General features: G+C 37.3%; 1 protein-coding gene across 5 annotated transcripts in view; it reads right to left on the bottom strand.

The window, feature by feature from the left end:
- LOC136254566 (adhesion G protein-coupled receptor L3-like) overlaps positions 1-11,440 on the bottom strand; it is a 113,541-nt gene extending 102,101 nt beyond the window's left edge. For 4 of the 5 annotated variants that reach the window (XM_066047311.1, XM_066047313.1, XM_066047312.1 and 1 more), the window contains exons 1-3: positions 9,344-10,023; positions 8,282-8,353; positions 7,573-7,696 (exon numbers count right to left, since the gene is read on the bottom strand). The gene's annotated coding sequence lies outside the window, so the exon portion shown is untranslated. Of the gene's footprint in view, positions 1-7,572; positions 7,697-8,281; positions 8,354-9,343; positions 10,024-10,946 lie in introns of those variants that run through there. The other variant, XM_066047310.1, reaches the window with a different exon arrangement.
- Between the last annotated feature and the right edge of the window lie 2,515 nt (positions 11,441-13,955).

Raw genomic sequence — 13,955 nt, 5'->3', positions numbered from 1 at the left:
CTCTCTACGGAGTGATTGATTTTTTTTGCAGCTGAACTCTCTACATGGTGGTAGCTTTGTAGCTGAACTCTCTAAAAGGTGACTTATTCTAGCTGAACTCTCTACAGGGTGATCTTTTCATAGCTGAACTCTCTACAGGATGATTTGTTTGCAGCTGAACTCTCTACATGATGATTTTATTGTAGCTGAACTCTCTACAGGGTGATTTGTTTGTAGCTGAACTCCCTACAAGGTAACTTCTTCTAGCTGATCTATCTACAGGGTGACTTGTTTCTAGCTGAACTCTCTACAGATAATTTGTTTGCAGCTGAACTCTCTACATGGTGGTTTCTTTGTAGCTGAACTCTCTACAAGGTAACTTCTTCTAGCTGATCTTTCTAAAGGGTGATTTGTTTGTAGCTGAATTCTCTACAGGGTGATTTATTTGCAGCTGAACTCTCTACAAGGTGACTTTTTCTAGCTGAACTCTCTACAGAGTGATTGATTTTTTTGCAGCTGAACTCTCTACATTGTGGTTTCTTTGTAACTGAACTCTCTACAGTGTGATTTGTTTGTAGCTGAACTCTCTACAGGGTGATTTGTTTGTAGCTGAACTCTCTACAGGGTGATCTGTTCATAGCTGAACTCCCTACAAGGTAACTTCTTCTAGCTGATCTTTCTACAGGGCGATTTGTTTGTAGCTGAGTTCTCTACAGGGTGATTTGTTTGCAACTGAACTCTCTACATGGTAGTTTCTTTGTAGCTGAACTCTCCACAATGTGACTTCTTCTAGCTGAACTCTCTACAGGGTGACTTGTTTCTAGCTGATCTCTCTACAGTGTGACTTGTTTCTAGCTGAACTCTCTACAGGGGATTTGTTTGCAGCTGAACTCTCTACAAGATAACTTCTTCTACCTGATCTTTCTACAGGGTGATTTGTTTGTAGCTGAATTCTCTACAGGGTGACTTGTTTCTAGCTGATCTCTCTACAGGGTGACTTGTTCCTGCTGAACTCTCTACAGGTGATTTGTTTGCAGCTGAACTCTCTTACATGGTGGTTTCTTTGTAGCTAAACTCTCTACAAGGTTACTTGATCTCTCCACAACATGACTTGTTTCTAACTGAACTCTCTACAGTGTGATCTGTTCATACCGGAACTTTCTACTGGGAGATTTGTTTGTAGCTGAACACTTTGCATGATTGTTTCTTTGTAACTGAACTCTCTACAAGGTAACTTCTTCTAGCTGATCTCTCTACAGGGCAATTTGTTTGAGCTGAACTCTCTACATGATGGTTTCTTTGTAGATGAACTCTCTATTAGGTACCTTCTTCTGGCTGATCTGACTACAGGGTGACTTGTTTGTAACTGAATTCCCTACAGAATAATTTGCAATGTAATATAATTGAGTAAATTATAAATGCAGCTGAATGCTTTATTAGGGTGACTGTTCTATTAGAGTATCTCGATCTCGCATTTGCTACACGTAGTTGCCTTTCGAATCATAATTCAGTGGTTTGTAATCCGATTCTTCTGTACTACTGCAAGGACTTTCTATGATGATCATTCCAGCTACATACTGATTTTCAGCTCATTGCTCTAAGCGGTTTGCCTGATAGACACGAAAACTAATAGTATTTATATTCATAAAACTCGATCGCGTAATTTTGACACAGGTCGGGTTTTGTGTCATATCTCCGTGGTCTTTATCCCGATTCCTTTCAAACCACAAAAAGGCACTCCTACGATGGTTGCTCCATCTACATAACAATTTTCAACTGATTCCTCAAAGGAGTTTACCCTGTAGGCGTGACAGACCTTCGACCTTATTTTACGCAAATAATCGGTCATAACTCTGTGAATGTTCATCGAATTCCTACCAAAGTTGGTACAGAGATCCGCCTTAATGAGCCCTTTAAGTGTGCCAAATTTCAGCCCGATCCGAGCACGCATTCGTGTTTTATGGCAGATTTTGCGAAGTGTGCGAAATGAAGAAGTAGAAGAAGAAAAAAACGAAGAAATTAAAACGAAATTTTGTTCGCTCGTATCTCGGAAATGGCTAGAGCGATTTTCTTCAAATTTGGTGTGTAGACTCCCCTTACTGGCCGACACCTCTCTAGCAAATTTGGTTCCAATCGGGTAAGGGATCACAGAGCTACATAGGTGTGAAAATTGCATTTTCTACCTTCCTGTTAATATACTCACGGGTGGCACGCCGGCTTCTTGGGCCGCACGACACACTACCGTGTGTCTTGATTACTATAAACATTAAGTATGGTTCCAGTGATAAAAAGCAATGAATCAAGAAATATGAATTATGGTAGCTATGTAAAACAGGGCAAGTTACCACCATGCCAAAGTAGGCATTTTTCCACATAGCTACCATTATTCGTATTTCTTGTTCAAGTGCATTAATTTATTAACTTTCTTTGTTATATACACATGTGACTGCGACTGCTTTATTAGAGTATCTTGATCTAATACACAATAGATTTAAAAGACGTGGTTCAATGCTATGTGTTGCTTTCTACAGCAAAACTGCAGGTACATCATTTAGGGGCAGCTCTATTCACATGGTGGTGTGTTCTGATCATTTAAGGGCATCGTCCATTGTGCAATTGCTTTTATAAGTACAGCTACATGCTCTTAAGTGCTACAAATAGTTTAGTGGCATCTAACTGTGCGCTTCTAAGGTAAGTTTCAAAATGGAAAGCCAACATCTCGGTATACAGTGGAACCTCTCTTAACAAACTCCCCGAATTAAGGACACAATAGAAAAAACCTCCATATTAAAGACAAACAGTTTCATCCCAAATGGTCTGCATATTACATTTTTTACCTCTGAAAGAGGAAAACTTCTATATTACAGCAAAAAGTGGCCAAAAATTCTCAGTCTCAAAATGTCCATAATAGAGAGGTTCCACTGTAGTTCTTTCATCAATAAGAAGACAACCATGTACGTAATTGAAGAAAAAGGATGGAAAAGTACAGAAGACAGACACTAATTGGAACCAGAAAAGGCACATTCCATCCATGAATTTGTTATTGTGGTGTGAACAGATGGCTGTGCACTGCTCCATTTAGCCTTTAATTAACTTTGTGACTGTGGTCAGGCAGTCAAACTCAAAAATCGAGTTTTGGTAACTTTTCAAAAATTCAATATCTGGCCACAATGTTTTCTTGTTTTAATACTGGAGTTGATGTAAGATGGACTAAGACAATCCCATAAATATAATTAATTTTTTATCACATATGATATTTCTATGATAGTTTTTAGAGGCAACATTTTACGCAGTGCCCATCATTTTAGGGGGAGCCCTACTAACAGCACTACCATAGGTTTGATAACACTGCACCCAATTTTCTAGCAACCACAAATAAAATCTATTAATTTTGGACTATGATGTATGAAACTGTTAGTATCATATAGTATGATAGTACTGTATAGTAGGGACCACAAACGAGTAGGCATGGCCCATGAAAAACATCACCCAAAAACCAGCCTCAGTTTTCCCAGACGACAATGACACAGTATTGGTTAGGCAAAACTAAGCCCAAACAAGCCTTAAGATCAACCAGAAATGCTTTCGACAAGTTGCTACAGAATTTAAAAAAAAATTATGGAATTTTCTAGTGACTGACTGATGCCTTCAGACAAGCGTAACTCGATAATGGCTAAGGCTATGGGCTTGATTTTTCACTGTTTGATGTCGCTTTGGCTTGGTGCCATTTGGCATACCACAGTATGTACAGCTGTACAATGCATTCTTCATGGACTTATCAGTGTCCTCCTTGTGTCAGCGAAAAGTGTTGATTTGGCGGTAGTATGTGATGGCTTCCCTTCGTAATGAAAATTGTCTGTATTTTTCATAGTGGCTACTTTGATTGCAGAGGTGATTTTTGAACAGTTCTTGATTCATAATACTGTGTAATGGGTTGAACATAGCTGACAATGAAGCGTAATGGATACTTCACGTTTCAGATGATAATTGATCTACTGGGGCATGCGGCGCCATTTCTCTCTTTCAGTATGTGTGGATTGCAGAGGTGCTTTTTGAATAGTTCTTGATTTGTAATGTTGTGTAATGGGTTGATCACAGCTGACAGCGAAACATAATGGATGGATACTTCACTTTTCAGACAATAATTGATATAGCTGGGGCGCGCAGCACCATTTCTTTCTTTTGATGTAGTATGCGTGGGTTCACCAGTCATATTATTTGCAAAAAAAGTTAACAAACAAGTACACAAACAAGTTGATGTTGTGCTACTTCTAAAAACCAGGAGCCATACAGCTAGCTAACTCATCTGGAATTAACTATAGACAGTATATGCTACTATGAATTAACCAATTATGTATACTATTTTACAATAGGGTAGTTTTGGGTTGTGCAATAATGGTATTAGCTAATTCTCGAATTTTGTAATTCATGAAATATTGGTAATTCGTTCAATTACGTTGCTATGCGCTGCTAAGGAAGCGTTTGTTAAGCCATAGATAGTATATACTACGTACCCGGGATTGCGTACCGCCGGTTTTCAAAGGAACGATCATCGTTGTACTTGTTAACACTTTTCCTTTGTAGTGGGTAGCGCAAATGTTGTACGGGCAGCATAGTAGTGGAGCTCAACAAGCATCATATCTGCTGCCCTCTACAGTTCCAATGGCTAGAGGACAGATCCTGATCGGCTAAGTATCAAAGTCAGAAAATCAGCACAAGCTGAGTGGTAAAATAGTGGTATCCGCTTCGGGTTGTTGGAAGGTGTTTGGAGATATCAGCTTTTGTTAAATGGCTAAATATGTCACTTACTATGATGCTGTTGGTTGAGTGGACGCAGACGAATAGTTTAAGATAGGAATGACGATTGTAGATTGGTTTTTTAAAGTCATTATTCGATGAAATATGGTGGCGAGTTTGAAGCTTGTAAGATCACTTGCATGATGCTTATGCTGTATTTCAAGTGTTTTCCTGGTAATTCAGTCTATTGAAAAGTGTTTGAGTGTATCCTTTCACTGTTTCCATAATGCTGAAGAGGTTAAATCTTTCGTGTTATTAAAATTTCCAGGAGATGGCCAGTTTTATGGGAAACATGTACGATTTCTATCAGAACACCGTATATTGAAGTACAATGCAGATTGGCAGTGTTGATAAGTGTTAACGAAGTCGGTACGCAATCCCGGGTGCATAGTATATAATATCTATGGTTAAACAAACTTTTACCAACATATTACGCACAGAAGTATCTTCTAAACTGTTTTATAGTGTGACTAACGTGTTTTTTCCCACAAATTCTCTCGACAAAGCCTCAAAGCTGCTCTTCATTTTCGTTCGCACATGTAAGGGATACGCCCCCTTTCAATTCAAAATGATAGGCTATTCCTGGTAGTGTACGAGGCCTGCACCGTTGTTTTTCAGTTGCTAAATGCCTGAAAACCTCAAGGAGAATGTAGTCTGAGGAAAGTCGCCACACCCGTATTTCAGTCTGCCGAAAAGAAACCACCTCAGAGCAACGTTTACCTGTACAGAAGTTTAATACAGACTTCATTTCACTTTTACTTCTTACATAAAAGCTGCTTTTACCATTATTTAACGATTTTGCTCACGTGGGTGCGTACGGACAAACATAGGTAGATAGGTAGGTACACACACACACACACACACACACACACACACACACACACACACACACACACACACACTTTTACGAAAACAATTTCAGTAAACCAGGCACACACCTGGTTTAAAAATAGAAATGCATAGTAGGGATATAATACTCCTTATTGTTTTACTGTGATTTAATATCATGCACTACTCCCACTTGTTTCAGTACTTTTTATTAATGTGCTATGGTCCCTACTCTAGTTGAAATATCCTAATTTTTTTGTGTACTTATATGTTGTCTAGGACTGGGTCACACACAACCAAGTACATACACCAATGCGACAACCCCCTGTTGAGGCTATGCATGCAACTAGGTAGTGAAGGAACGATCAAAATAATTATGATCCCAAATCAACTCAATATGGCACAATAGTGGCATTGTAACTAGAGGCCACCAGTAGCTAAGTGCCAGTACATCATTGGTGTGGCAATTTGATGTAGCTGCCTTAAAAGTTGATACAGGTGGTGATGGGAAACAAGGAATGGAATAATGATGGCCTATGAATTAACGTGCTATTGAGTTTATGCACAAATACTTACAGTGTTTTTCCTTACCATCATACATATATTATGCCAAAGTGTGAATGAATAGTCTACAGAGATGTACTATTATCTTGAGATATCCATAATAGAAAATTCATTATCTTTCACTGCACAAAAAGATATGTTTCCGTGATGTTTCTGTATGAAACTTAAATGACATTTTCAGGAAATGTAAAAGTTTATCACAAATTTGTCATAATTCATGCACATTTCCTGAAAGGAATTAGGCACATTCGTGTATATAATTACCAAAAGATGAGTTAATTGTGACAATTCCTTACACAATTCCATATACATTTCCTTTAATTCAGGAATTATGCACATTCGGGTATTTCTGACTCAAAGAATTATCATAATTCGTTATGCATGAAATGTCAAGAAACATAATTTTTTGCACAGTGTTTATTACAATAATGACATAGGTATCATGATAATCATGTTATCATTGTTATCGCATAGCCCTACTGATCACCTCACTTAATTTCTGCTTTATAAATAAAGTTTATAATTCCATAGATCTACCAATAGAAGTATTAGATTGTCCTAGAACATTCTATGTATGTTCTATTAGAAGTCCTCAAAAATGTGCACTCTATTAGAGCATTACAATAATATTGCCAAATTAATATTGAAGTAAATCATGCAATACAGTACATTTATTGGTCTGTCTTCAATGATCATTATTGTATGCATAGATAAGAAGAAATGTGAGTAAATGAAAGTCCACCATGGGGTGATTTTGGGACCAAAGTGCAAAAAGAAGTGAAATCTGGACAAAAACAGTCTGGATGAAAAAGTTATGAAATCAAAAGTGGCAGCCAAGAAATGACTGCAATGATGTCAATGCTAATATTAAACCATTTATTCACAGTTTGGCTGTTTTAGTGCAGATTGCATTTACTCAATAATTACCATTACTTCAAACCAAAAAGGCCATGATGATTGAGCTATGTAAATCTTTCTAAGCATATTAACTCAAATAACTTTGAAGAAAAAACAATATGAACTTTGAAAGCATGATCTCAGAAATGGCCAGGAAGATTTACTTCTGGGTGTATCACCTAAATATAAGACTGGTCTATTTACGTTAATGCACCATAAAGTTATGAATGCGTGAAAACTGCATTTCTGTTTCTGAATAATACACACTTCTCCACCCAATATAAACTACAACTATGTACAGTAAGTTTATGACAAACAATTCAATTACAAAAGATATAAGAGTAAAACCTGTCTAATTATGTCACCGTATAATAATGTCACCTGTCTGTGTATACAAAACATTATAGTCCCATCTGTTTAATAAGGTCATAAAATTGTGGCCCAAAGAGTGAAGTAGACAGGTTTCACTGTTACAGTGTAGATACTGTGATATCAAGAGCAGCTTACCAATGTTATTTCTTATTATAATTAGATCATTGGTTTCATCAGCAGTAGCACTTAACACCAAACCAATTCGCTCAGTGTGATATAGATATAGTTCACCAAGTGTTCGTTCTCTCTGTAGTAGAGTCTGTACAACAGTACAGTATATAGGGTAATAAAAAGGGCACAAGTTTGGTTATTTTAAACAACTGCAATTAATTATACACTGCTATAAATATAATATACTATTACGAATTATCTACCAGCATTAAAATTTGATATTTCGTCAGAGTGGAACATTTCATACAGCCATAATAATTTTCTATTTAATAATGATGAATGTAAGTTATAACTTTTAAAAATATTGGTTGTAATTTTTATATTGAGAAAACCCTTATGGGCCCTATCCCATTATATACTCTTGGTAAAGATACTACCATAAATGATGAAAGTTCATTTATTAAGGCTTTACAGCACAAGTGCTGAAGGTTTGTAGGACACCTGGTCCTATAGCCTGTTTAGAATGTTATATACATATATTTAGTATGTTTGAAAGTTGCAGAAAGGAGAAAAAATTTATGCATAACTGGCCTCAAAATTATTGTGTGTGAAAGGTGGTACTGATACAGCCCCAGTTATTTTATCCATATACTCATGCTAAAGTCACAAGCGCTATGTTAGACCAGTAAGAAGGAATGCAATTGTTCTACAGTAATAACAACAAATCACTAACAATATTAGATGCTTGTTGAAAAATGAAGTCATATCTTTCATGATACAGGATGTTCAATATATCAAAAATAGTCTATAAAGAATAATACAATTAAAACACAGTGATTAACATAATAGTTAGTTTCATGTGTAACATATAAAGTTCTAATAAAACACACCATATGTGATTCAACTTGACAAAACCTGGCTTCGACACACAAAGCTTTGTTAGTAGAAATGGCGACTTTAAGTAATGATTGTGTAGCAACTTCATAGTATCTAAAGCTGTGCAAAACAACTTTGCACCAGCCATTCATCTATATTTAGTTATCACTGTGTGAATGTAAAAGTTTCTGATGCCCAAAACATGCCCTTTTGTGCAGGTAATGCTATCACAATAGGGGTGGGGGACATGACAGTGTAAAATGGAGTAAGAAGACAAGTGGAATCCGGATGTTCAAATTGAGTTCTCTGTGGATTCTTTTTGCACTCAAATCACTTCCAAATGAAGCAGAACACATTCATCAAGTTTTCTGAGGCTTCTCTGCTCGCTGCACACCATTCCAACAAAGCCATGGCTACTGAAAGGCACCAAACCCCCACTCATGACTTTCACAGGGTCTGATAAAAGCTGCCACAGAAACCAGACTTACCAATTCTGAAGAAAAGATAGAGTGGTATGATAGTATATAAACCCAGCAATCTAAAACCACGAGTTTGACTGTGAGTGCACACACACACACATGTGGAAGCCAGGTTCTCACATGTTTTAATAGACACTGAACAATCGATATACAATACAGTACAGTATGATAATGCATCACTTCACACACTATTTCTAAGGGAAATAAAATTGTATATGTCATATAGCACTGGTATTAGTGCTGAAGATCAGACATACACACACACACACACACACACACACACACACACACACATACACGCACGCACGCACGCACTCACGCACACACGCACACACACACACACACACACACACACACACACATACACACACACACACACACACACATACACACACACACACACACACACACAAACACTTCTCATTTACAATTGCACTTACCTCAATGACTTTTACTCTTTCTGACTGACTGTCATTATTTGTCCTAATTGTCACTTCTAACACCCTGTAGAAGTTTATGAAATATGATAATGCATCCAGTACATTATATATAAATCATACTAGTACTGCTTATAAATTTGTCAATAGCAGCTGATTAACCATTAAAGATGCACAAACCAGCAATTATAAAAAAAAAACAAATGAAAATGCATAATGATTAAATAACAACTACTTTGGCAACAAAACTCATCAGTAAAGAGGTTACTATTGTTTCCTACTTGTTTCATGGTCTTCTTCACCTGATTTCAATTAAAAATCTGTTCTAGACTGACAAGAATTACCATTAACTTACTTGAAGGCTTTGCTCTTAAAGATGACAACAAAGCGACTGATCTTCAGTCGCTTTGATCTTCAGACTGATCTTTGCTTTTGCTGAAAGCAATGCTACGCCACAGTGGACCATACCAACTTGTAGATCAATGAATAAACTTTTCATTACATAAATTATAAATTGGCAAAACTTACACGTCATTCATTTTTTATCATTCACCTTCCATACGTGTATGACTGAGTTAATGATCGTGAACATCTAATTCAATAGCCATTTTTGGTCACTTGTGTGGATACAGTGCATTTTTAAAGTTTAAGGGTTACAATAAAAAATAGTTTCTACTTTCTTGAGTATGATTACCAGGGTCAACAGCTAGTTAGCTACCCTACAAGTACCACACAAAAAAAGCCAAACTGTGAAAAAGGTGCAGCCTTTAAAAGCCTTGTTGGAAAAAGTTGTGAAATCAAAGGTGGCGGCCAACAAATGGCTGCAATGATGTTAATACTAATAAATTTTAACAATGCACAGCCATTAATAAAATTTATTAGCATTAACATCATTGCAGCCATTTGTTGGCCACCACCTTCAATTTCACAACTTTTTTCACTCAGACTTATTAAGGCTACACCTTTTTTCACAGCTTGGCTGTTTTTGTGCAGCTATCACTTATTTTTGTTATTGCAAGTTACAAAGCCAGACTATGGTTGACCATGATAATTCCTTTTAACTTTTTCCCCTTTACTACAGGATTCATCGAAGACTGCATGGCTGTATGAAGAATCGAAATACAGGGTAAGATGAATTTTGAAGGTGCGTATACCCCCAATGATAGCTGGGCAGATTCAACTCAAACTAGGAATGGAAGATGCTCTGCCCTTGGGAAGCTTCCACTGCAGAAATGGTTAATTATACCGTTCAAGCACTATGGAGCTACGGATACATGAAAACTAAATCTTTTATTATTATTCCCAGGGTTACCAGCACCCCTTGCCAGCACCCTGACATCACAGAACTACTCCTTCTGAACAAAGACAAGCAGAGCAAGTCTTCTGTAAAATACAGCACTGAGCAGCATGACCCATACCACCCCTTAATGTTGAAAATACAAGTGGGGTAAAAGAACCCATCTCAATTTTGTTGTTCATACTTCTGTTGTGTTTCTCACGTTCAAAATGTTGATAGGGATACTTAGGTATCACGATATGAAGCGGGTGTAATATCCTTAATTTTGACAACAACAACAAAAAAAACCATCTTCAGATGTTTGCTTACCTCCCCAGAATCCTGAAGCACAAATGTCTACACAAGCTCCATCCTCAATATTAGCTGTTGCATATCGAAGGCCGGGTCTCACCTGTAAAGAGGCTGCAATGGATGCATGAAAACGACATTTCTGGTTCTTTTAAAACGAGTGTATGTCGCCCACCCACACTAGCTGTACTTGGCTGCACAACACAGCTACTTTCATAGAATGTTCTAGAACAATCTAGATTTTCCATTGGTAGATCTATGAAATTATGAACTTGATTATTGAGTAGATTTTAGCTAGAATTTTCATTTATATAGTAGAAATAAAGTGAGGTTATCAGCTGTGATAGCAGCAGCTCAGTGGTTAAGGATTTGGGTGTTCAGTATGGAGGTCCCTGGTTCGAATGCTGGTCAGTAATTTCGACATTTTATGCACCTTTTTACCCCGCAGTGACTGTTCTATTAGAGTATTTTGACCCCATGATTTACAATTGTTTGGATTTTGCCTTAAACTTTGTAGCTGTCAATGCGATTTATATGCATATCGATTTTTAAGTTATTCCCATAAGCGGTTTACCCTGTAGATGTGACAACAAGTCGGCCTATTTTAATGCAAATAATCATCCATAGCTCTATGAATATTAATCATATTTGCACCAAACATGGTATGTGATTGTACCGCAATATGTTTGTAAAGTGTAGCTAAGCTCAAGACAATTGAGCCTCACATTTGCATTTTATAATGGTTTTTGTAAAGTGTGTGAAAAGAAGAATCTAAGCCCCCAAGCCCCCTAAATGAAGAACAAAAAAAAAGAAATCAAGCCAAATTGTGAAGGCTTATATTTCACGATTGCGTTAAGCAATCTTGCTAAAATTTGGTATGTGGGGTACTTGAGGTGGAGGGCATTTGCAGTATAAAAATAATTGCAATTCAAGAAGGGAGCACGGAGCTACGTATGTGTGAAAACCGGGTTTTGTTTCTTCCTGTAAATATACTCACGGTGTGGCGTGCCGGCTTCCTTGGCCACATGACACACTACTGTGTGTCTTGTTACATGTATATACAGTGTATGTCACCATCTCTTGAGATTATTCTATACAGTACATTTTCTACTGAGAAGGAAATAATATAGTGACAAAGTGAAAAAATCGTTCACTTTTTGATAAAAGTACCAATTTGCTTAATTCATACTATTTCATATTAGATACGGTACCATTAAAATTACTAATCATGTCATGCTCAAAGAACCTGACCAGTGAAATCAATCCAAAATTATTGTTGGGAAGCCATAAAAGTTATAATTAGGAAAGTTTGCATATACATAGACAAGCAAGGGATGGTCATATACAAAAGCTGAAAATTGTTCAACCAGGTCATTAGCTTGCCATGTTAAGAAGCACAGAGAGTCATGGTATATGATGCCAAAGATGTGCAATTTCTTTATTGGCTCCATTAGAAGTGTTTAAACAGTTTATTTTACCACATTTTGAAAGATTTTTGATTTCACCTGTAGATATGAAATACTTTCATACAATTTAAGCAAAAACGAAGATTTTGTATGCATTTGTATGGTTTCCTGACCAGGTAGAAATGGGCTTACAACCTACTTTAAAAGTTTAAAAACATGCTCTAATACCACTTTCATATGGTCACTTTAAACCACCACATTCAACCTGGGTTAACACATTCATATGATCACCTTAACCAGGTTGAACTCAGGTTGAACCTTGAAGTCATAACCAAGTTCAACTCTACAAAGCAGTAGGGTTGAACTTGGGTTTAACTTGGTTTATGGCTTCAAAAGCGAGTTGCGGTTTTAATGAATACATAAATGCATAGAAGACAATTATCACTCAATGATTACAGAATGCCATCATGTGATGATTGCTTGTGAACAGAAACTGGGTTGAATCTGGGTTGAATGTGTGTTATTCAACCTGGGTTGAACCCACTTTTGGGTGGTCATGTGAAAAGGGTGTAAGGCCATGAGTTTGATGTGGCACCGTATCTAAATAATAGTTAGACGTCAAGAACCAGGGTTCTACGGGATTTAGAAAACCCTCAGGCCCTTAGTAGCGCCCTCCCTTTGCTCGGGCGCTACTAAGGGCCTGAGGGTTTTCTAAATCCTGTAGAACCCAGTGGTTCTTGGCGTCTAACTTATTTAGACTACAACTTGTTATTGTACCTTGAGTTAACAGCTGCTTGTAAACGAGAAATGTATGGCTAATTACTAGAAACAAGCCCTCTACACCTCCCTACATGGCGGGACCTCAGCGTGGCTGTTGCTATCTGTTGAAATGCCCATGCGTTGCAAATGTTACAGGCGTGTCCTATGTATTGAAGTACTGGACTCAGCGACTGGACTACAACTTGTTGTTGCTGTTGTTGTGCCTCAACAGCTGCTTGTAAGCAAGTAATGTAGTGTTGATTAGTACAAACAAGCTCATTACACCTCCCTCTAATTCAGTACGGCTGTTACTAGCCATTTAAATTCCCATGCGTTGCCAATGTTACAGGCACGTAATTATCGTGTTTCGTATCGCCTCAGAGCGTGGTCTCTATTGGACGTGAGCGTGGCTCTACGAGATTTAGAGACCATGTTTTCAGCCAATCAAATTTCAGTATCAAACCTGTTGTAGTCTAAAATGATTTAGTATACCTTACTCAACTTCCACAGAAAATTTGGTGCTTTTATCACAAGGTGAACAATTTCATCAAAATTAATTTTATTGCTTAGCCACTCTACTAATGGTTGGCAAAGTGACTTCCTGATACAGTATGAGGCACAGTATGTAATGAATATAATAGATGTAGCAATAAACTACTTTATTATTATTATTATTATTATTACTAGGACCGCATCACATACAACCAAGTACGTACACCAACGTTGCAACCTACCCATTGGGCAAGTATAAACAGTGCCATAGGCAGCACTCAGAGCAGTGTGCGTGTACCGGTGGAAATGATACATATGCATACGTACACAGGCAAGGGAGTTTAACTGGCATCAGAAAACCACAATTCTAAAA

The sequence above is a fragment of the Dysidea avara genome, chromosome 4, assembly GCF_963678975.1.
Source record: "Dysidea avara chromosome 4, odDysAvar1.4, whole genome shotgun sequence".
NCBI lineage: Eukaryota > Metazoa > Porifera > Demospongiae > Dictyoceratida > Dysideidae > Dysidea > Dysidea avara.
Note: the sequence above shows the minus strand (reverse complement) of the source record. Positions and strands in the feature narration are given on the sequence as shown.